Source organism: Procambarus clarkii, chromosome 70 (genome assembly GCF_040958095.1).
Source record: "Procambarus clarkii isolate CNS0578487 chromosome 70, FALCON_Pclarkii_2.0, whole genome shotgun sequence".
NCBI classification, from domain to species: Eukaryota; Metazoa; Arthropoda; class Malacostraca; order Decapoda; family Cambaridae; genus Procambarus; species Procambarus clarkii.
The window spans coordinates 15,961,217-15,987,029 of NC_091219.1; the positions used below are offsets into that span (position 1 = coordinate 15,961,217).

At 23.8% G+C, this 25,813-nt stretch overlaps 1 long non-coding RNA gene across 2 annotated transcripts; it reads right to left on the reverse strand.

Annotated features, from left to right (window-relative positions):
- Positions 1 to 4,737: 4,737 nt before the first annotated feature.
- LOC123751917 (uncharacterized) lies at positions 4,738 to 11,233 on the reverse strand. 2 transcript variants are annotated; one of them, XR_006772146.2, is made up of 5 exons: positions 11,114 to 11,233; positions 10,726 to 10,838; positions 9,113 to 9,241; positions 8,444 to 8,561; positions 4,738 to 5,235 (listed from the first exon to the last, which is right to left on the reverse strand). It is a non-coding gene; the product is annotated as an uncharacterized lncRNA (long non-coding RNA). The 2 variants fall into 2 exon arrangements; XR_011224238.1 differs by having other exon boundaries at positions 10,946 to 11,152.
- Positions 11,234 to 25,813: the final 14,580 nt, after the last annotated feature.

Here is a 25,813-nt window from a genome sequence, read left to right on the forward strand (position 1 = left end):
AAGAATATTCTTCAATATTGAATATTATTCTTCAATATTGAATATTATTCTTCAATATTGAATATTATTCTTCAATATTGAATATTATTCTTCAATATTGAATATTATTCTTCAATATTGAATATTATTCTTCAATATTGAATATTATTCTTCAATATTGAATATTATTCTTCAATATTGAAGAATATTCTTCAATATTTAAGAATAATATTCAATATTGAATATTATTCTTCAATATTGAAGAATATTCTTCAATATTGAAGAATATTCTTCAATATTGAAGAATATTCTTCAATATTGAAGAATATTCTTCAATATTGAAGAATATTCTTCAATATTGAAGAATATTCTTCAATATTGAAGAATATTCTTCAATATTGAAGAATATTCTTCAATATTGAAGAATAATATTCAATATTGAATATTATTCTTAAATATTGAAGAATATTCTTCAATATTGAAGAATAATATTCAATATTGAAGAATAATATTCAATATTGAAGAATAATATTCAATATTGAAGAATAATATTCAATATTGAAGAATAATATTCAATATTGAAGAATAATATTCAATATTGAAGAATATTCTTCAATATTGAAGAATATTCTTCAATATTGAAGAATATTCTTCAATATTGAAGAATATTCTTCAATATTGAAGAATAATATTCAATATTGAAGAATAATATTCAATATTATTCTTCAATATTGAAGAATATTCTTCAATATTGAAGAATATTCTTCAATATTGAAGAATAATATTCAATATTATTCTTCAATATTGAAGAATATTCTTCAATATTGAATATTATTCAATATTGAAGAATATTCTTCAATATTGAAGAATATTCTTCAATATTGAAGAATATTCTTCAATATTGAAGAATAATATTGAATATTATTCTTCAATATTGAAGAATATTCTTCAATATTGAAGAATATTCTTCAATATTGAATATTATTCTTCAATATTGAATATTATTCAATATTGAAGAATAATATACAATATTATTCTTCAATATTGAAGAATATTCTTCAATATTGAAGAATATTCTTCAATATTGATGAATATTCTTCAATATTGAATATTATTCTTCAATATTGAATATTATTCTTCAATATTGAATATTATTCTTCAATATTGAAGAATATTCTTCAATATTTAAGAATAATATTCAATATTGAAGAATATTCTTCAATATTGAAGAATATTCTTCAATATTGAAGAATAATATTGAATATTATTCTTCAATATTGAATATTATTCTTCAATATTGAAGAATATTCTTCAATATTGAAGAATATTCTTCAATATTGAATATTATTCTTCAATATTGAATATTATTCTTCAATATTGAATATTATTCTTCAATATTGAAGAATATTCTTCAATATTGAAGAATAATATTCAATATTGAAGAATAATATTGAATATTATTCTTCAATATTGAAGAATATTCTTCAATATTGAAGAATAATATTCAATATTGAAGAATATTCTTCAATATTGAAGAATATTCTTCAATATTGAAGAATATTCTTCAATATTGAATATTATTCTTCAATATTGAATATTATTCTTCAATATTGAATATTATTCTTCAATATTGAATATTATTCTTCAATATTGAAGAATATTCTTCAATATTGAAGAATATTCTTCAATATTGAAGAATATTCTTCAATATTGAAGAATATTCTTCAATATTGAAGAATATTCTTCAATATTGAAGAATATTCTTCAATATTGAAGAATAATATTCAATATTGAAGAATAATATTCAATATTATTCTTCAATATTGAAGAATATTCTTCAATATTGAAGAATATTCTTCAATATTGAAGAATAATATTCAATATTATTCTTCAATATTGAAGATTATTCTTCAATATTGAATATTATTCAATATTGAAGAATATTCTTCAATATTGAAGAATATTCTTCAATATTGAAGAATATTCTTCAATATTGAAGAATAATATTGAATATTATTCTTCAATATTGAAGAATATTCTTCAATATTGAAGAATATTCTTCAATATTGAATATTATTCTTCAATATTGAATATTATTCAATATTGAAGAATATTCTTCAATATTGAAGAATATTCTTCAATATTGAATATTATTCTTCAATATTGAATATTATTCAATATTGAAGAATATTCTTCAATATTGAAGAATATTCTTCAATATTGAAGAATATTCTTCAATATTGAAGAATAATATTCAATATTGAAGAATAATATTCAATATTATTCTTCAATATTGAAGAATATTCTTCAATATTGAAGAATATTCTTCAATATTGAATATTATTCAATATTGAAGAATATTCTTCAATATTGAAGAATATTCTTCAATATTGAAGAATATTCTTCAATATTGAAGAATAATATTGAATATTATTCTTCAATATTGAAGAATATTCTTCAATATTGAAGAATATTCTTCAATATTGATGAATATTCTTCAATATTGAATATTATTCTTCAATATTGAATATTATTCTTCAATATTGAATATTATTCTTCAATATTGAATATTATTCTTCAATATTGAATATTATTCTTCAATATTGAAGAATATTCTTCAATATTTAAGAATAATATTCAATATTGAAGAATATTCTTCAATATTGAAGAATATTCTTCAATATTGAAGAATAATATTGAATATTATTCTTCAATATTGAATATTATTCTTCAATATTGAAGAATATTCTTCAATATTGAATATTATTCTTCAATATTGAATATTATTCTTCAATATTGAATATTATTCTTCAATATTGAAGAATATTCTTCAATATTGAAGAATATTCTTCAATATTGAAGAATAATATTCAATATTGAAGAATAATATTGAATATTATTCTTCAATATTGAAGAATATTCTTCAATATTGAAGAATATTCTTCAATATTGAAGAATATTCTTCAATATTGAATAATATTCTTCAATATTGAATATTATTCTTCAATATTGAATATTATTCAATATTGAAGAATAATATACAATATTATTCTTCAATATTGAAGAATATTCTTCAATATTGAAGAATAATATTCAATATTGAATATTATTCTTCAATATTGAAGAATATTCTTCAATATTGAAGAATATTCTTCAATATTGAAGAATATTCTTCAATATTGAATATTATTCTTCAATATTGAATATTATTCTTCAATATTGAATATTATTCTTCAATATTGAATATTATTCTTCAATATTGAAGAATATTCTTCAATATTGAATATTATTCTTAAATATTTTAGAATATTCTTCAATATTGAAGAATAATATTGAATATTATTCTTCAATATTGAATATTATTCTTCAATATTGAAGAATATTCTTCAATATTGAAGAATATTCTTCAATATTGAAGAATAATATTCAATATTGAAGAATAATATTCAATATTGAAGAATATTCTTCAATATTGAAGAATATTCTTCAATATTGAAGAATATTCTTCAATATTGAAGAATAATATTGAATATTATTCTTCAATATTGAATATTATTCTTCAATATTGAATATTATTCTTCAATATTGAATATTATTCTTCAATATTGAATATTATTCTTCAATATTGAATATTATTCTTCAATATTGAAGAATATTCTTCAATATTTAAGAATAATATTCAATATTGAAGAATATTCTTCAATATTGAAGAATATTCTTCAATATTGAAGAATAATATTGAATATTATTCTTCAATATTGAATATTATTCTTCAATATTGAAGAATATTCTTCAATATTGAAGAATATTCTTCAATATTGAAGAATATTCTTCAATATTGAAGAATATTCTTCAATATTGAAGAATAATATTCAATATTGAATATTATTCTTCAATATTGAAGAATAATATTCAATATTGAATATTATTCTTCAATATTGAAGAATATTCTTCAATATTGAATATTATTCTTCAATATTGAATATTATTCTTCAATATTGAATATTATTCTTAAATATTGAATATTATTCTAAAATATTGAAGAATAATCGTCAATATTGAAGAATATTGAATATGATTAATATTCTTCAATATTGAAGAATAATCGTCAATATTGAAGAATATTGAATATGATTAATATTCTTCAACCTTACTTTTCAATCAAAGCACGTTTATATAAAATATGTACATACGTACATGTCACAGGTGACTAAAAAACACACAAAACACATGAGGTTCTTAGAAACAAAAAACAACCGTCAATTCAACTATGTTTATTGACACATTAATAAATACATCTCAAAGGGATACAGTACTTTAGGGTATTTATACTCTACTTGCAGAACCTCAAACGGCCCTACAAATACACAATACAAGAATCCTGTTTAATATAGTAAGCACACCATATAAATGTTAGACTCTTTGGGAACATTTCTTGTAGCTCCGAGCTATACTGTCTATCATAATGATATCACTCAATTTTAAGTGCTACACTAATTATTGAAGTTTCTATACTTATTCATAAGTTGACACTACAAACAACCTTATGTATTAAACTTCAACTATGTTATTGGAGACAACTGAACTAAATCATATTATAAACTCACGAGTACCTTTGGGTATTTCTACCCATTCAAGCTCCAAAACTTCACATATACAACATTCAATTTTCACGTTAATATAGTACTATCTAGGTATATTATTGTACATCAACCCCAACAAATTTTAACACATTAACGCTCAAACATAATATTCTCACTATACTTTCTTCCATGATTAATATTAAAACTATCTTGGCCATGTCCCTCACATTCAGTAACATACGGGATTTCCTCACACAGTAACTATTGTGCAAGTCAAACATTTGTCAAAGGTATTATTCATATATATTTTTTTTTAATGCTAACATTTATTTTATTATATATTATTAACTATTTATTTGATAACGATTTACGCCATAATAATAATATATCCATTATTTATAATGATTTACAATTAATAACTACATCTATACGTACTATATTAAACTTGCATTCATTTCATTACACTATATACAATTCATGCGATTATTTCTTGCCTATCTACAGGCTTATCACTTTGGGGGTTCCCGCTGAACACACCGAAGGGCGAACGCGGCGGCTGCCCGCTGTAACTAGGAATCTCTGTCGACCTCATGGGCGCAGTACTCTCCCCGCGGGCTCCATCCATTTTACTTCTTCACCAATGCTGTACCTTGTGCTCCTTCCGTAGTCGGTTCTGTAAGTATTAAAGCAGTAAGGGTGGGCACAAACGGACATGAAGTATCAACCTGACAGCCAAACAACATAACCCTTAAGGGTACTGCTGGAATTACTTTCTAACACGAGGGGGGACTTTTCAGGAAGCGAACTGCACAAGTGTCATTATTGGATAAAGCCACGGTGATACCCTGTGGAAAACTGAAAATGGACACTGGCACAGGGGAAAGCAGTGACTAGAGGGGAAAGCAAGAGAAAAACGTCTTCCAGCAATGTAGTCGCTAGCGAAGTAAGGTAACTACCAACCCGAGCACAACTTTAGCCGGAAAAACAAACACAAGTACAAACAGGTGTGTCTGTTGGTGGGGGGGGGGGGGGAAACAGTTACCGTATCTGGGTCAAGGGCACAAGTTATTCCAGGGGGAGGAATCTAGCAACCAATAATTCATTTCAAACTATTCCTATACATTAATATAAACAAACAAAACATTAACTATTTATATGACCACTATGTATATAATATCAAATCAATATATAAATAAAACCATATTTCAAATATAAGAAACAGGTCCTAAGGCGCAACTGCAACATGCTTGCGTCCAGAGTGACAAATTATAACGATGCTAACAGCGTCCGATACATTCACCTCCATTGTATCTTGGCCTCCGAAAGCATGTTACACCTCAATAGTTACCCTAACAAACTGCCTTAACACCCGTAAATTACTTTAGTCTCAGTGTCAATGAGCATCTGCGAGCACCAGTACCCCAACAACTTAAATATCTCGCAATCTCAGGCAAAGTGAAATGGACACCAGCAACGCTACGGATCCCTAATTGTAAAACGTCTCCATAAACCAGCGGCCTGGAACGCCGCATATTAATAACAATATAAATATAATACCTGAATAACATCGCCGCCTTAACTCATCACAGGAAGAACGTTGCCTCCAGACCACCCCATGAACGCAGTCACCTAAGACGGCAGTGGCTATCACAACCTTCCTGGCTACATTATCCAGACAAAAACGTGTGGATAAACAAGCACCCTGGGAACCAGCACTATCTTCCGGCCTACACCGACCACACAACACGTCGGATAACCACCGCCCTGGGAGGCCACACATGTCTCCATAAACCACCAACCGGGAGCCTACACATTCTTTCGCCCTACACCGCCCACACAAAACTAATGTAAACTTTTACTGCTACTGGTAAACGAAAATCATGCTGCCTACCTGTCACTACTTAATAACTTCATGACAAACTCAAGAAAACAAGTATAAAGGTAAAACGCTAAGTAAAATGACATGCACTGAAGCAATGCATAACTAGCAATATATTGCTGAAGGAAATAATCATAATATGAGTCCAAGATCAACTTAACAGGGACAGCCATGAGGCCCGAAGACAGCGTCTAGGACATCCTAGCTGACTAACTTATGCTTCACCTTTAACTAAACAAACAAATGTAAAACAAGCACAAACATCCACCTTGACAATGCATAACATTCATTAATAAATTAACGGAATTTATGGAAATTATAAATCAATGAAAACTTAAAGCTACGGGCCGGACGCCTCTGACACAGCACGTAGCCTAACCTAGCTCACTTTACCTATTAACTTCAAAGCGATAACCATCATGATAAACAAACATAAGTGGAAACAATAAATAAATACACATGCAGCAACACGCTGCATAATTTGCGGGAATAGTTTGGTGATGTAACTAAACGTCAATGCAGGGCCAGTAATCTTAAAGCGAGGGGCAGGGGGGGGGGGGCCTACTCCAAGCCTATCACAGCCTACCTGAGTTACTTGATAACTTATAGTTCAACAAACAAGTAGAGTAAATCACGTGCAGCTTGACCCAAATAATTTTCAGTAATAAATTGACGTACATTAATGCTACACAATAAAAAAATATTCTTAAAAGTCAAACCCATCAGGCTTGTAACTCACGAACTAGCACAACCTAGGTTACTTAATACATAACTCAATACAAGATCCAACAGTTAATATTTTAGTAACACATGCACGGGGCCAATGCATCATTTGTAATAAATTTAACAAACAATTCGTAGTTGCAAGCCCAAGCAACGTAACACCAAGAGCCTTGGACCCGTGATGCCGGTCCAAGATACATAATTTGCGGTTAATTAATTTGTCAGCCGTAACACATTGTAAGTGAAAGACAATAATATAACATTTTATATAGCCACCGTTTAGAGTACGGTCAGTCAATGATCTAACAATAGATTCACGTCTGCTTTACATTTATATCTATAACAAATTTATCTTCATTTCGGTAACCTTTCCCATATATTACAAACTTATTTTATTGCCTAGAATGGCAAATTAATATCATTTATTTATATACACAAAAAGGTACATTGGGTTGGTTACAATACATAGCATGCTATTTACACTTGTAACGCCATTAGTACGCGCAGCCTTTCGGCCAGCTCCTTAAGTAACATTAATTTTAACTAAATCAATTCTAGCGCAATTATAATGATTTTTGCAATGTATCAAAGAAAATACTCGACATGAGATTACAGACATTAGTAGGTACAGCTATATTAAACAATATTGCTTTATTAAACCTCACATTGCATTGACACCTTCATTGGTAATTGATACTAAGATTAATAGGCACCACAGCAAATTTAAACCACATAAGACACCAATGATCACAATGGTCAAGTTTTTGCCATTGGGTACATGATTGGGTACCACTACATACAGTGCAATTTTAAATCAACAATGTGCAAAACTATGAAGATGCATTTACGTAATTTTTACTTCAATTATTAGGTACTTCATTACGAAAATTACGTTTACGATATTAGGAGATTACAGTAACAAATATATTAAGAAATTAGGTAATTCTACTTTAATTATGATTCCCTACAACTATCTATTCCTTTATGATTCAACAATTCCCCCACAATATTTCATATTACATCATCGTATTACAATATTGCATTACTACATCAACTATATATTTCCCCTTCCTTGACCAGACCACATATTTACTGACCTCTGTTAGCACACGCCTTCTAGGCGAGTCCATCCTATTTCTCTATTGTATATATACTGCAATTTATTAGCAATCAACAGTAATACAAATTATAATCAAACTGGATATCTACTCACAATCAAATTAGATGCTAGACGATTATGCACTATAAACATTTACAACCATATTTAATTCTTTCGTACCTTCTATGGAACACAAACTTGATCCTTCAACAGCTGGAGGTTGTGTCCCTAGAGTAACTACACAGGATGGTACCAACGTCATCCACGTCGAGGGTACTCAAGCGTGTCACCTGCGAAACTATAATGTATTCAGGATTCTGAACATTCATATACGATAAACATTCCTTATCACAATTACTATCTCAAACACACGGCCATGCACTGCTCAAAAAACAACACGGCTTGGGAGGGAGGGGGGTGCCTCATGGGACACATTTGAAATGGGACATTCACCAAGTTATGAACAAAGCCCCACTCAACCTTCCAGACACTCTGGTGGGGGGGGGGGGGGGAGCGCTTTTATCAACTAAGCTTAATCTCTTCTCTGGGAGCTGCGAGTGTGTGAGCTGTTCATGTGTATTTCACCATCTATACATGAATACCGCGTACCATTCATATATACACACACCAAACCTTCCACAAGTTATGTTCACTTCAACCCATTTAGTTGATTATATAATCAAGTGTTCCCTCTACTAAGGCTGGGTCTCAGGACGTCTAATGCTCAAAGTACACCACATGATTCATTCAGGATTGATAATATATTTACTACTAGTGGCGATTTCCCTGTTATGGACTAAGTAACTAAATTCTTGGAGGAAGATGTGTTGAAATGAACATATCACTCACCTGCAGGTCACAGCCTCTTCCATTACTCTGCAGTGTGGCGTTGGTTGCCCTCCACAAATGCTCCTTTCTTCACAAATAGATACTTCACCATTGCTGTTTCGCCCACCCCGCAGCTCTCCACACGCTCATCTGCATGAAATATAATGCGTAATATGCATCCATCTAACCTTAATAAAAGATGTTAAGGGCTACAACCATCTATGAATACTCTACTCAAAACTCATTACACAATTTTGTCTTCCCTGCGAATTCATTTCCTCTAATATAATTGTATAATTCAACATCTAACAATTTGGATATTACTTTCTGATATGTCTACCAACATCTAACTCCATTTAGACGAAACAAAACTAATACATAACAAAACATGTCTTGGAGCACTCGTCAGTGCTCATTTTATTATCAATACCATCAAAGCGCAGCCATGACAATACCCTTCCCCACACTCCAAACACCATGTCGGGTATACCTACAATCCGAAGCTAAACGAGATTGACAATTCTTCGGGTTTCCTGATCGCGCAATCATCCTCCCTTCCACAAATCACCGTCTCTGTTACACTTATGGCTAGACAACATTAACTGCCCAATAATTACCTACCAGTACTAATTGCGGTACCTATATGACCACACTTTGCCTGATTATGTTCCAGGGAAACAACACTGTTCCTAGTACACATTTCTCAACGCTATAAAATAAAGTCCACACAATATACTTCCTGCTACACAATGATAAACAGATCGTAAACAAATACCTCAACCTTAAGTTACAAGTGACTTTTTCACTTTTGCATCAACCTACACTACTGGTGCAGCGCACGCTATCCCGCTCACTACACAATTACACCAATATCAACAACATAACCACCACCAACACACTCCCACGTCTACCCTCGCCAGCCACCTACAGTAAACAAGAAAAATACTGTCACGAGGGTCACATCTCCAGTCAATCAGCCATTGGTCGCAAGTAAACCGGAACCTTCACATCCACTCCACGTAACAAAATAAACCTAAAATATATCATTTACATGACCTTTGGCCTACGAAGGAGGTCGCGCTTATTTAATGCTCTATATTTAACATTATAAACAATTTCAATTAATAATGGCACTAACATTTCATTCATAAGTCAATGTTGATTTTTATCACCTATGTACCTCAAACGACTCGCGTCAATTCATGTCTACGTCCTTCGACGAGGACAGGAAGGCTACGTATTATCAACGGTTCACCCCTCATACGTCAAATTATGTAACCAGGTAACCTGAACAATTTAAAGTGTGGGGGGGGGGGGGGGGGCAACAGCAATTTCAATTTCAATAACACTACACTCGACCCACACCGACAGCGGCCAAACACTATCGCCCAACTTATTCACTACTCTTAATCACCAAAGTTACCGGAAGCAACACCACCACAATCATCCTTCCACACTACATTTTTTTACTATCTCAACTTTTTACACCACTTAACATTAATTACCGTAACTCATAGATTTTCAGATTTAAAACAAAACTGATGCGGGTCCTGATATGGCTGTAGTAATGACTGGTCAAACTTCAATTGCCCAAATTAGCCTAATCCTAATACATTATTACTATAACTATTTACCTTCTGCCGGATAGGGCCATCAGACCTTGCTAACTCAAGTAGCACAACTGGAACATCTACCACCACCACCTCCTCGGCAGGGTATGACTGCAATCATCGCTCCTTCAAGACGGCTGTGGAAAAAAATACAAAATGTTAATCAATACAGTACGTAAACATTATTATTTTTCTTTTAGTACTGATTATGGGTCAGGACTAACAAATATCGCAGTATATATACCCCCCAACAGGGGGTATATACGACAGCTAAAAATAATATAGATTTTTGCCCCTATGTGCGTTTGGACGGTGTACAGAGTGACAGTGTAACCTAGGGGTCTGTCAGCCCTAGCGACCCCAAAGGGTAACGGGGTACCAGCTCAGAGTAACAAAACGCCCTAACACTAACTTGTACACCTCTACTCGGCTAATTCTAGGGGCAAAATAACGTTCCGTTGCGCCTCAACGAGCAGGTGGACTCAATAGCCAATCACGTTTCTCATTTTCAGTTGACGTCACATACTCAATAGCCAATCACGTTTCTATTTTCACTTCACGTCACATTGTCGCAAGCTGTACTGTCATTGGTCGCCTCGACGTAATTGGATACCTTACTACTTAATGAGTTTTATTTTTTGAAACTGAAATATATCAACTCAAATGTATACCCAAAGTCTGAGAAACATACATGTATCAAATGGATGAGAAATTATTTTTTTTTTCCCCATTTTACCTACTTATAATTATTGGTTAAATTAAGGACCGGCCCGAAACCCTGCGCGTACTACTGGCTTTACAACAGTGTAATTACTGTACTATGCTATGTATTCTCACAAACCCATTGTACCTTAATGTATATCAATATTTTTAGAAATACATTTTTTTAATGTTTTACATTACACTCAAAATTCAGGATTTTCGATTACTTATTTTTATATAACTATTATTATAATTATTACATAATAAGATTAATTATTCAAGCTGTATGTACAGTACAACACAGTACACCATAGTACAGTACCGTAGTGTACACTTCCGTACGCTACGATGCACTATAGTCTACTATACTGTATACTTTACAATACAGTACAGTACCGTACACTACCCTACGATACAGTACACTCAAGGGCACAGTACTCTACACTACAATATAGAACAGTACAGTACCGTACACTACACTACAGTAAAAGGTACAGTACCGTGGAGTTCAAGGGCCTCATTCACGAAAGCACTTACTCGAGCACTTACGAACGTGTACATCTTTCCTCAATCTTTGACGGCTTGGGCTACATTTATTAAACACTTTACAAGCATGAAAACTTGCCAATCAACTGTTGTTAATGTTATAAACACCCTCCTGGTGCTTCGGAGCTCATTAACTGTTTAACAGTTGTAAACAAAGCCGCCACGATTGAGAAAAGATGTACGATATTCTTCAATATTGAAGAATATTCTTCAATATTGAAGAATATTCTTCAATATTGAAGAATATTCTTCAATATTGAAGAATATTCTTCAATATTGAAGAATAATATTCAATATTGACGAATATTCTTCAATATTAATCTTCAATATTGAAGAATAATATTGAATATTATTCTTCAATATTCAATATTGAAGAATATAATATTCAATATTGAATAATATTCAATATTGAAGAATATTCTTCAATATTGAAGAATAATCTTCAATATTGAATATTATTCTTCAATATTGAAGAATAATATTCAATATTGAAGATTATTCTTCAATATTCAAGAATAATATTCAATATTGAAGAATATTCTTCAATATTGAAGAATAATATTCAATATTGAAGAATATTCTTCAATATTGAAGAATAATATTCAATATTGAAGAATATTCTTCAATATTGAAGAATATTCTTCAATATTGAATATTAATCTTAAATATTGAAGATTATTATTCAATATTGAAGATGAATATTGAAGAATATTCTTCAATATTGAAGATGAATATTCAATATTGAAGAATATTCTTCAATATTGAATAATATTCTTCAATATTGAAGAATATTCTTCAATATGGAATATTATTCTTCAATATTTAAGAATAATATTCAATATTGAAGAATATTCTTCAATATTCAAGAATATTCTTCAATATTGAAGAATATTCTTCAATATTGAAGAATAATATTCTTCAGTATTATTGAATATTATATTATAATATTCAATAATATTATAATATAATAAGAATATTCTAATATATATAGAAATAATATTCTTCAATATTGAAGAATATTCTTCAATATTGAAGAATAATATTCAATATTGAAGAATATTCTTCAATATTGAAGAATATTCTTCAATACTGAAGAATATTCTTCAATATTGAAGAATATTCTTCAATATTGAAGAATATTGTTCAATATTGAAGAATATTGTTCAATATTGAAGAATATTGTTCAATATTGAAGAATATTGTTCAATATTGAAGAATATTCTTCAATATTGAAGAATATTCTTCAATATTGAAGAATATTGTTCAATATTGAAGAATATTCTTCAATATTGAAGAATATTCTTCAATATTGAAGATTATTCGTCAATATTGAATAATATTCTTCAATATTGAAGAATATTCTTCAATATTGAAGAATATTCTTCAATATTGAAGAATATTCTTCAATATTGAAGAATATTCTTCAATATTGAAGAATAATATTCAATATTGAATATTATTCTTCAATATTGAAGAATATTCTTCAATATTGAAGAATATTATTCAATATTGAAGAATATTATTCTTCAATATTGAAGAATATTCTTCAATATTGAAGAATATTATTCTTCAATATTGAAGAATATTCTTCAATATTGAAGAATATTCTTCAATATTGAAGAATATTCTTCAATATTGAAGAATAATATTCAATATTGAATATTATTCTTCAATATTGAAGAATATTCTTCAATATTGAAGAATATTCTTCAATATTGAAGAATATTCTTCAATATTGAAGAATATTCTTCAATATTGAAGAATATTCTTCAATATTGAAGAATATTCTTCAATATTGAAGAATATTCTTCAATATTGAATATTATTCTTCAATATTGAATATTATTCTTCAATATTGAATATTATTCTTCAATATTGAATATTATTCTTCAATATTGAAGAATATTATTCTTCAATATTGAAGAATATTCTTCAATATTGAAGAATAATATGCAATATTGAAGAATAATATTCAATATTGAAGAATAATATTCAATATTGAAGAATATTCTTCAATATTGAAGAATATTCTTCAATATTGAAGAATAATATTCAATATTATTCTTCAATATTGAATATTATTCTTCAATATTGAAGAATAATATTCAATATTGAAGAATATTCTTCAATATTGAACAATAATATTGAATATTATTCTTCAATATTGAATATTCTTCTTCAATATTGAAGAATATTCTTCAATATTGAAGAATAATATTCAATATTGAATATTATTCTTCAATATTGAAGAATATTCTTCAATATTGAAGAATATTCTTCAATATTGAATATTATTCTTCAATATTGAATATTATTCTTCAATATTGAAGATTATTCTTCAATATTGAAGAATAATATTGAATATTATTCTTCAATATTGAATATTATTCTTCAATATTGAAGAATATTCTTCAATATTGAAGAATAATATTCAATATTGAATATTATTCTTCAATATTGAAGAATATTCTTCAATATTGAAGAATATTCTTCAATATTGAATATTATTCTTCAATATTGAATATTATTCTTCAATATTGAATATTATTCTTCAATATTGAAGAATATTCTTCAATATTGAAGAATATTCTTCAATATTGAATATTATTCTTCAATATTGAATATTATTCTTCAATATTGAAGAATATTCTTCAATATTGAAGAATAATATTCAATATTGAAGAATAATATTCAATATTGAATATTATTCTTCAATATTGAAGAATATTCTTCAATATTGAAGAATATTCTTCAATATTGAAGAATATTCTTCAATATTGAATATTATTCTTCAATATTGAATATTATTCTTCAATATTGAAGAATATTATTCTTCAATATTGAAGAATATTCTTCAATATTGAAGAATAATATTCAATATTGAAGAATAATATTCAATATTGAAGAATATTCTTCAATATTGAAGAATATTCTTCAATATTGAAGAATAATATTCAATATTGAAGAATAATATTCAATATTGAAGAATAATATTCAATATTGAAGAATATTCTTCAATATTGAAGAATATTCTTCAATATTGAAGAATAATATTCAATATTGAAGAATAATATTCAATATTGAAGAATAATATTCAATATTGAAGAATATTCTTCAATATTGAAGAATATTCTTCAATATTGAAGAATAATATTCAATATTGAAGAATATTCTTCAATATTGAAGAATAATATTCAATATTGAATATTATTCTTCAATATTGAAGAATATTCTTCAATATTGAAGAATATTCTTCAATATTGAAGAATATTCTTCAATATTGAAGAATAATATTCAATATTGAAGAATAATATTCAATATTATTCTTCAATATTGAAGAATATTCTTCAATATTGAAGAATAATATTCAATATTGAATATTATTCTTCAATATTGAATATTATTCTTCAATATTGAATATTATTCTTCAATATTGAAGAATATTCTTCAATATTGAAGAATAATATTCAATATTGAAGAATAATATTCAATATTGAAGAATATTCTTCAATATTGAATATTATTCTTCAATATTGAATATTATTCTTTAATATTCAATATTGAAGAATAATATTCAATATTGAAGAATATTCTTCAATATTGAAGAATAATATTCAATATTGAAGAATATTCTTCAATATTGAAGAATATTCTTCAATATTGAATATTATTCTTCAATATTGAATATTATTCTTCAATATTGAAGAATATTATTCTTCAATATTGAAGAATATTCTTCAATATTGAAGAATAATATTCAATATTGAAGAATAATATTCAATATTGAAGAATATTCTTCAATATTGAAGAATATTCTTCAATATTGAAGAATATTCTTCAATATTGAAGAATAATATTCAATATTGAATATTATTCTTCAATATTGAATATTATTCTTCAATATTGAAGAATATTCTTCAATATTGAAGAATAATATTCAATATTGAAGAATAATATTCAATATTGAAGAATAATATTCAATATTGAAGAATATTCTTCAATATTGAAGAATATTCTTCAATATTGAAGAATAATATTCAATATTGAATATTATTCTTCAATATTGAATATTATTCTTCAATATTGAATATTATTCTTCAATATTGAAGAATATTCTTCAATATTGAAGAATAATATTCAATTTTGAAGAATAATATTCAATATTGAAGAATATTCTTGAATATTGAAGAATAATATTCAATATTGAAGAATATTCTTCAATATTGAAGAATATTCTTCAATATTGAAGAATAATATTCAATATTGAATATTATTCTTCAATATTGAATATTCTTCTTCAATATTGAAGAATATTCTTCAATATTGAAGAATAATATTCAATATTGAAGAAGAATATTCAATATTGAAGAATATTCTTCAATATTGAAGAATATTATTCTTCAATATTGAAGAATATTCTTCAATATTGAAGAATATTCTTCAATATTGAAGAATAATATTCAATATTGTTCTTCAATATTGAATAATATTCTTCAATATTGAAGAATATTCTTCAATATTGAAGAATAATATTCAATATTGAATATTATTCTTCAATATTGAAGAATATTCTTCAATATTGAAGAATATTATTCAATATTGAAGAATATTATTCTTCAATATTGAAGAATATTCTTCAATATTGAAGAATATTATTCAATATTGAAGAATATTATTCAATATTGAAGAATATTATTCTTCAATATTGAAGAATATTCTTCAATATTGAAGAATATTCTTCAATATTGAAGAATATTATTCAATATTGAAGAATATTATTCTTCAATATTGAAGAATATTCTTCAATATTGAAGAATATTCTTCAATATTGAAGAATAATATTCAATATTGAATATTATTCTTCAATATTGAAGAATATTCTTCAATATTGAAGAATATTCTTCAATATTGAATATTATTCTTCAATATTGAATATTATTCTTCAATATTGAATATTATTCTTCAATATTGAAGAATATTATTCTTCAATATTGAAGAATATTCTTCAATATTGAAGAATAATATGCAATATTGAAGAATAATATTCAATATTGAAGAATAATATTCAATATTGAAGAATATTCTTCAATATTGAAGAATATTCTTCAATATTGAAGAATAATATTGAATATTATTCTTCAATATTGAATATTATTCTTCAATATTGAAGAATATTCTTCAATATTGAAGAATAATATTCAATATTGAAGAATAATATTCAATATTGAAGAATATTCTTCAATATTGAAGAATATTCTTCAATATTGAAGAATATTCTTCAATATTGAAGAATATTCTTCAATATTGAATAATATTCAATATTGAAGAATATTCTTCAATATTGAAGAATAATATTGAATATTATTCTTCAATATTGAATATTATTCTTCAATATTGAAGAATATTCTTCAATATTGAAGAATATTCTTCAATATTGAAGAATAATATTGAATATTATTCTTCAATATTGAATATTATTCTTCAATATTGAAGAATATTCTTCAATATTGAAGAATATTCTTCAATATTGAAGAATAATATTCAATATTGAATATTATTCTTCAATATTGAAGAATATTCTTCAATATTGAAGAATATTCTTCAATATTGAAGAATATTCTTCAATATTGAATATTATTCTTCAATATTGAATATTAAAGAATAATATTCAATATTGAAGAATATTCTTCAATATTGAAGAATATTCTTCAATATTGAAGAATATTCTTCAATATTGAAGAATAATATTGAATATTATTCTTCAATACTGAAGAATATTCTTCAATATTGAAGAATATTCTTCAATATTGAAGAATATTCTTCAATATTGAAGAATATTCTTCAATATTGAAGAATAATATTCAATATTGAAGAATAATATTCAATATTATTCTTCAATATTGAAGAATATTCTTCAATATTGAAGAATATTCTTCAATATTGAAGAATAATATTCAATATTATTCTTCAATATTGAAGAATATTCTTCAATATTGAATATTATTCTTCAATATTGAAGAATATTCTTCAATATTGAAGAATATTCTTCAATATTGAAGAATAATATTCTTCAATATTGAAGAATAATATTCTTCAATATTGAAGAATAATATTCAATATTGAAGAATAATATTCAATATTGAAGAATATTCTTCAATATTGAATATTATTCTTCAATATTGAATATTATTCTTTAATATTCAATATTGAAGAATAATATTCAATATTGAATATTATTCTTCAATATTGAAGAATATTCTTCAATATTGAAGAATATTATTCAATATTGAAGAATATTATTCTTCAATATTGAAGAATATTCTTCAATATTGAAGAATATTCTTCAATATTGAAGAATATTCTTCAATATTGAATATTATTCAATATTGAAGAATAATATACAATATTATTCTTCAATATTGAAGAATATTCTTCAATATTGATGAATATTCTTCAATATTGAATATTATTCTTCAATATTGAATATTATTCTTCAATATTGAATATTATTCTTCAATATTGAATATTATTCTTCAATATTGAATATTATTCTTCAATATTGAAGAATATTCTTCAATATTTAAGAATAATATTCAATATTGAAGAATATTCTTCAATATTGAAGAATATTCTTCAATATTGAAGAATATTCTTCAATATTGAAGAATATTCTTCAATATTGAATATTATTCTTCAATATTGAAGAATATTCTTCAATATTGAATATTATTCTTCAATATTGAATATTATTCTTCAATATTGAATATTATTCTTCAATATTGAAGAATATTCTTCAATATTGAAGAATATTCTTCAATATTGAAGAATATTCTTCAATATTGAAGAATAATATTCAATATTGAAGAATAATATTCAATATTGAAGAATATTCTTCAATATTGAAGAATATTCTTCAATATTGAAGAATATTCTTCAATATTGAATATTATTCTTCAATATTGAATATTATTCTTCAATATTGAATATTATTCTTCAATATTGAAGAATATTCTTCAATATTGAAGAATATTCTTCAATATTGAAGAATAATATTCAATATTGAAGAATAATATTCAATATTGAATATTATTCTTCAATATTGAAGAATATTCTTCAATATTGAAGAATAATATTGTATATTATTCTTCAATATTGAATATTATTCTTCAATATTGAATATTATTCTTCAATATTGAAGAATATTCTTCAATATTGAAGAATATTCTTCAATATTGAAGAATAATATTCTTCAATATTGAAGAATAATATTCTTCAATATTGAAGAATAATATTCAATATTGAAGAATAATATTCAATATTGAAGAATATTCTTCAATATTGAAGAATATTCTTCAATATTGAAGAATATTCTTCAATATTGAAGAATATTCTTCAATATTGAAGAATATTCTTCAATATTGAAGAATAATATTCAATATTGAATATTATTCTTCAATATTGAAGAATATTCTTCAATATTGAAGAATAATATTCAATATTGAAGAATAATATTCAATATTATTCTTCAATATTGAAGAATATTCTTCAATATTGAAGAATATTCTTCAATATTGAAGAATAATATTCAATATTATTCTTCAATATTGAAGAATATTCTTCAATATTGAAGAATATTCTTCAATATTGAAGAATATTCTTCAATATTGAAGAATATTCTTCAATATTGAATATTATTCTTCAATATTGAATATTATTCTTCAATATTGAATATTATTCTTCAATATTGAATATTATTCTTCAATATTGAATATTATTCTTCAATATTGAATATTATTCTTCAATATTGAATATTATTCTTCAATATTGAATATTATTCTTCAATATTGAATATTATTCTTCAATATTGAAGAATATTCTTCAATATTGAAGAATAATATTGAATATTATTCTTCAATATTGAATATTATTCTTCAATATTGAATATTATTCTTCAATATTGAAGAATATTCTTCAATATTTAAGAATAATATTCAATATTGAAGAATATTCTTCAATATTGAAGAATATTCTTCAATATTGAAGAATAATATTGAATATTATTCTTCAATATTGAATATTATTCTTCAATATTGAAGAATATTCTTCAATATTGAAGAATATTCTTCAATATTGAAGAATATTCTTCAATATTGAAGAATATTCTTCAATATTGAATATTATTCTTCAATATTGAATATTATTCTTCAATATTGAAGAATATTCTTCAATATTGAAGAATATTCTTCAATATTGAAGAATATTCTTCAATATTGAAGAATAATATTCAATATTGAAGAATATTCTTCAATATTGAAGAATATTCTTCAATATTGAAGAATATTCTTCAATAATGAATATTATTCTTCAATATTGAATATTATTATTCAATATTGAATATTATTCTTCAATATTGAAGAATATTCTTCAATATTGAAGAATATTATTCTTCAATATTGAAGAATAATATTCAATATTGAATATTATTCTTCAATATTGAAGAATATTCTTCAATATTGAAGAATAATATTGTATATTATTCTTCAATATTGAATATTATTCTTCAATATTGAATATTATTCTTCAATATTGAAGAATATTCTTCAATATTGAAGAATATTCTTCAATATTGAAGAATAATATTCTTCAATATTGAAGAATAATATTCTTCAATATTGAAGAATAATATTCAATATTGAAGAATAATATTCAATATTGAAGAATATTCTTCAATATTGAAGAATATTCTTCAATATTGAAGAATATTCTTCAATATTGAAGAATATTCTTCAATATTGAAGAATAATATTCAATATTGAATATTATTCTTCAATATTGAAGAATATTCTTCAATATTGAAGAATATTCTTCAATATTGAAGAATATTCTTCAATATTGAAGAATAATATTCAATATTGAAGAATAATATTCAATATTATTCTTCAATATTGAAGAATATTCTTCAATATTGAAGAATATTCTTCAATATTGAAGAATAATATTCAATATTATTCTTCAATATTGAAGAATATTCTTCAATATTGAAGAATATTCTTCAATATTGAAGAATATTCTTCAATATTGAATATTATTCTTCAATATTGAATATTATTCTTCAATATTGAATATTATTCTTCAATATTGAATATTATTCTTCAATATTGAATATTATTCTTCAATATTGAATATTATTCTTCAATATTGAATATTATTCTTCAATATTGAAGAATATTCTTCAATATTGAATATTATTCAATATTGAAGAATATTCTTCAATATTGAAGAATAATATTCAATATTATTCTTCAATATTGAAGAATATTCTTCAATATTGAATATTATTCTTCAATATTGAATATTATTCTTCAATATTGAATATTATTCTTCAATATTGAATATTATTCAATATTGAAGAATATTCTTCAATATTGAAGAATATTCTTCAATATTGAAGAATAATATTCAATATTGAATATTATTCTTCAATATTGAAGAATATTCTTCAATATTGAAGAATATTCTTCAATATTGAAGAATATTCTTCAATATTGAATATTATTCTTCAATATTGAATATTAAAGAATAATATTCAATATTGAAGAATATTCTTCAATATTGAAGAATATTCTTCAATATTGAAGAATATTCTTCAATATTGAAGAATAATATTCAATATTGAATATTATTCTTCAATATTGAAGAATATTCTTCAATATTGAAGAATATTCTTCAATATTGAAGAATATTCTTCAATATTGAAGAATAATATTCAATATTATTCTTCAATATTGAAGAATATTCTTCAATATTGAAGAATATTCTTCAATATTGAAGAATATTCTTCAATATTGATGAATATTCTTCAATATTGAATATTATTCTTCAATATTGAATATTATTCTTCAATATTGAATATTATTCTTCAATATTGAATATTATTCTTCAATATTGAATATTATTCTTCAATATTGAAGAATATTCTTCAATATTTAAGAATAATATTCAATATTGAAGAATATTCTTCAATATTGAAGAATATTCTTCAATATTGAAGAATAATATTGAATATTATTCTTCAATATTGAATATTATTCTTCAATATTGAAGAATATTCTTCAATATTGAAGATTGAATATTATTCTTCAATATTGAATATTATTCTTCAATATTGAATATTATTCTTCAATATTGAAGAATATTCTTCAATATTGAAGAATATTCTTCAATATTGAAGAATATTCTTCAATATTGAATATTATTCTTCAATATTGAATATTATTCTTCAATATTGAATATTATTCTTCAATATTGAAGAATATTCTTCAATATTGAAGAATATTCTTCAATATTGAAGAATATTCTTCAATATTGAAGAATATTCTTCAATATTGAATATTATTCTTCAATATTGAAGAATAATATTCAATATTGAAGAATAATATTCAATATTGAAGAATATTCTTCAATATTGAAGAATATTCTTCAATATTGAAGAATATTCTTCAATATTGAAGAATATTCTTCAATATTGAAGAATATTCTTCAATATTGAAGAATAATATTCAATATTGAAGAATAATATTCAATATTGAATATTATTCTTCAATATTGAAGAATATTCTTCAATATTGAAGAATATTCTTCAATATTGAAGAATATTCTTCAATATTGAAGAATAATATTCAATATTGAAGAATAATATTCAATATTATTCTTCAATATTGAAGAATATTCTTCAATATTGAAGAATAATATTCAATATTATTCTTCAATATTGAAGAATATTCTTCAATATTGAAGAATATTCTTCAATATTGAATATTATTCTTCAATATTGAATATTATTCTTCAATATTGAATATTATTCTTCAATATTGAATATTATTCTTCAATATTGAATATTATTCTTCAATATTGAATATTATTCTTCAATATTGAATATTATTCTTCAATATTGAATATTATTCTTCAATATTGAAGAATATTCTTCAATATTTAAGAATAATATTCAATATTGAATATTATTCTTCAATATTGAAGAATATTCTTCAATATTGAAGAATATTCTTCAATATTGAAGAATATTCTTCAATATTGAAGAATATTCTTCAATATTGAAGAATATTCTTCAATATTGAAGAATATTCTTCAATATTGAAGAATATTCTTCAATATTGAAGAATATTCTTCAATATTGAAGAATATTCTTCAATATTGAAGAATAATATTCAATATTGAATATTATTCTTAAATATTGAAGAATATTCTTCAATATTGAAGAATAATATTCAATATTGAAGAATAATATTCAATATTGAAGAATAATATTCAATATTGAAGAATAATATTCAATATTGAAGAATAATATTCAATATTGAAGAATAATATTCAATATTGAAGAATATTCTTCAATATTGAAGAATATTCTTCAATATTGAAGAATATTCTTCAATATTGAAGAATATTCTTCAATATTGAAGAATAATATTCAATATTGAAGAATAATATTCAATATTATTCTTCAATATTGAAGAATATTCTTCAATATTGAAGAATATTCTTCAATATTGAAGAATAATATTCAATATTATTCTTCAATATTGAAGAATATTCTTCAATATTGAATATTATTCAATATTGAAGAATATTCTTCAATATTGAAGAATATTCTTCAATATTGAAGAATATTCTTCAATATTGAAGAATAATATTGAATATTATTCTTCAATATTGAAGAATATTCTTCAATATTGAAGAATATTCTTCAATATTGAATATTATTCTTCAATATTGAATATTATTCAATATTGAAGAATAATATACAATATTATTCTTCAATATTGAAGAATATTCTTCAATATTGAAGAATATTCTTCAATATTGATGAATATTCTTCAATATTGAATATTATTCTTCAATATTGAATATTATTCTTCAATATTGAATATTATTCTTCAATATTGAAGAATATTCTTCAATATTTAAGAATAATATTCAATATTGAAGAATATTCTTCAATATTGAAGAATATTCTTCAATATTGAAGAATAATATTGAATATTATTCTTCAATATTGAATATTATTCTTCAATATTGAAGAATATTCTTCAATATTGAAGAATATTCTTCAATATTGAATATTATTCTTCAATATTGAATATTATTCTTCAATATTGAATATTATTCTTCAATATTGAAGAATATTCTTCAATATTGAAGAATAATATTCAATATTGAAGAATAATATTGAATATTATTCTTCAATATTGAAGAATATTCTTCAATATTGAAGAATATTCTTCAATATTGAAGAATATTCTTCAATATTGAATATTATTCTTCAATATTGAATATTATTCAATATTGAAGAATAATATACAATATTATTCTTCAATATTGAAGAATATTCTTCAATATTGAAGAATAATATTCAATATTGAAGAATATTCTTCAATATTGAAGAATATTCTTCAATATTGAAGAATATTCTTCAATATTGAATATTATTCTTCAATATTGAATATTATTCTTCAATATTGAATATTATTCTTCAATATTGAATATTATTCTTCAATATTGAAGAATATTCTTCAATATTGAAGAATATTCTTCAATATTGAAGAATATTCTTCAATATTGAAGAATATTCTTCAATATTGAAGAATATTCTTCAATATTGAAGAATATTCTTCAATATTGAAGAATAATATTCAATATTGAAGAATAATATTCAATATTATTCTTCAATATTGAAGAATATTCTTCAATATTGAAGAATATTCTTCAATATTGAAGAATAATATTCAATATTATTCTTCAATATTGAAGATTATTCTTCAATATTGAATATTATTCAATATTGAAGAATATTCTTCAATATTGAAGAATATTCTTCAATATTGAAGAATAATATTGAATATTATTCTTCAATATTGAAGAATATTCTTCAATATTGAAGAATATTCTTCAATATTGAATATTATTCTTCAATATTGAATATTATTCAATATTGAAGAATATTCTTCAATATTGAAGAATATTCTTCAATATTGAATATTATTCTTCAATATTGAATATTATTCAATATTGAAGAATATTCTTCAATATTGAAGAATATTCTTCAATATTGAAGAATATTCTTCAATATTGAAGAATAATATTCAATATTGAAGAATAATATTCAATATTATTCTTCAATATTGAAGAATATTCTTCAATATTGAAGAATATTCTTCAATATTGAATATTATTCAATATTGAAGAATATTCTTCAATATTGAAGAATATTCTTCAATATTGAAGAATATTCTTCAATATTGAAGAATAATATTGAATATTATTCTTCAATATTGAAGAATATTCTTCAATATTGAAGAATATTCTTCAATATTGATGAATATTCTTCAATATTGAATATTATTCTTCAATATTGAATATTATTCTTCAATATTGAATATTATTCTTCAATATTGAATATTATTCTTCAATATTGAATATTATTCTTCAATATTGAAGAATATTCTTCAATATTTAAGAATAATATTCAATATTGAAGAATATTCTTCAATATTGAAGAATATTCTTCAATATTGAAGAATAATATTGAATATTATTCTTCAATATTGAATATTATTCTTCAATATTGAAGAATATTCTTCAATATTGAATATTATTCTTCAATATTGAATATTATTCTTCAATATTGAATATTATTCTTCAATATTGAAGAATATTCTTCAATATTGAAGAATAATATTCAATATTGAAGAATAATATTGAATATTATTCTTCAATATTGAAGAATATTCTTCAATATTGAAGAATATTCTTCAATATTGAAGAATATTCTTCAATATTGAATAATATT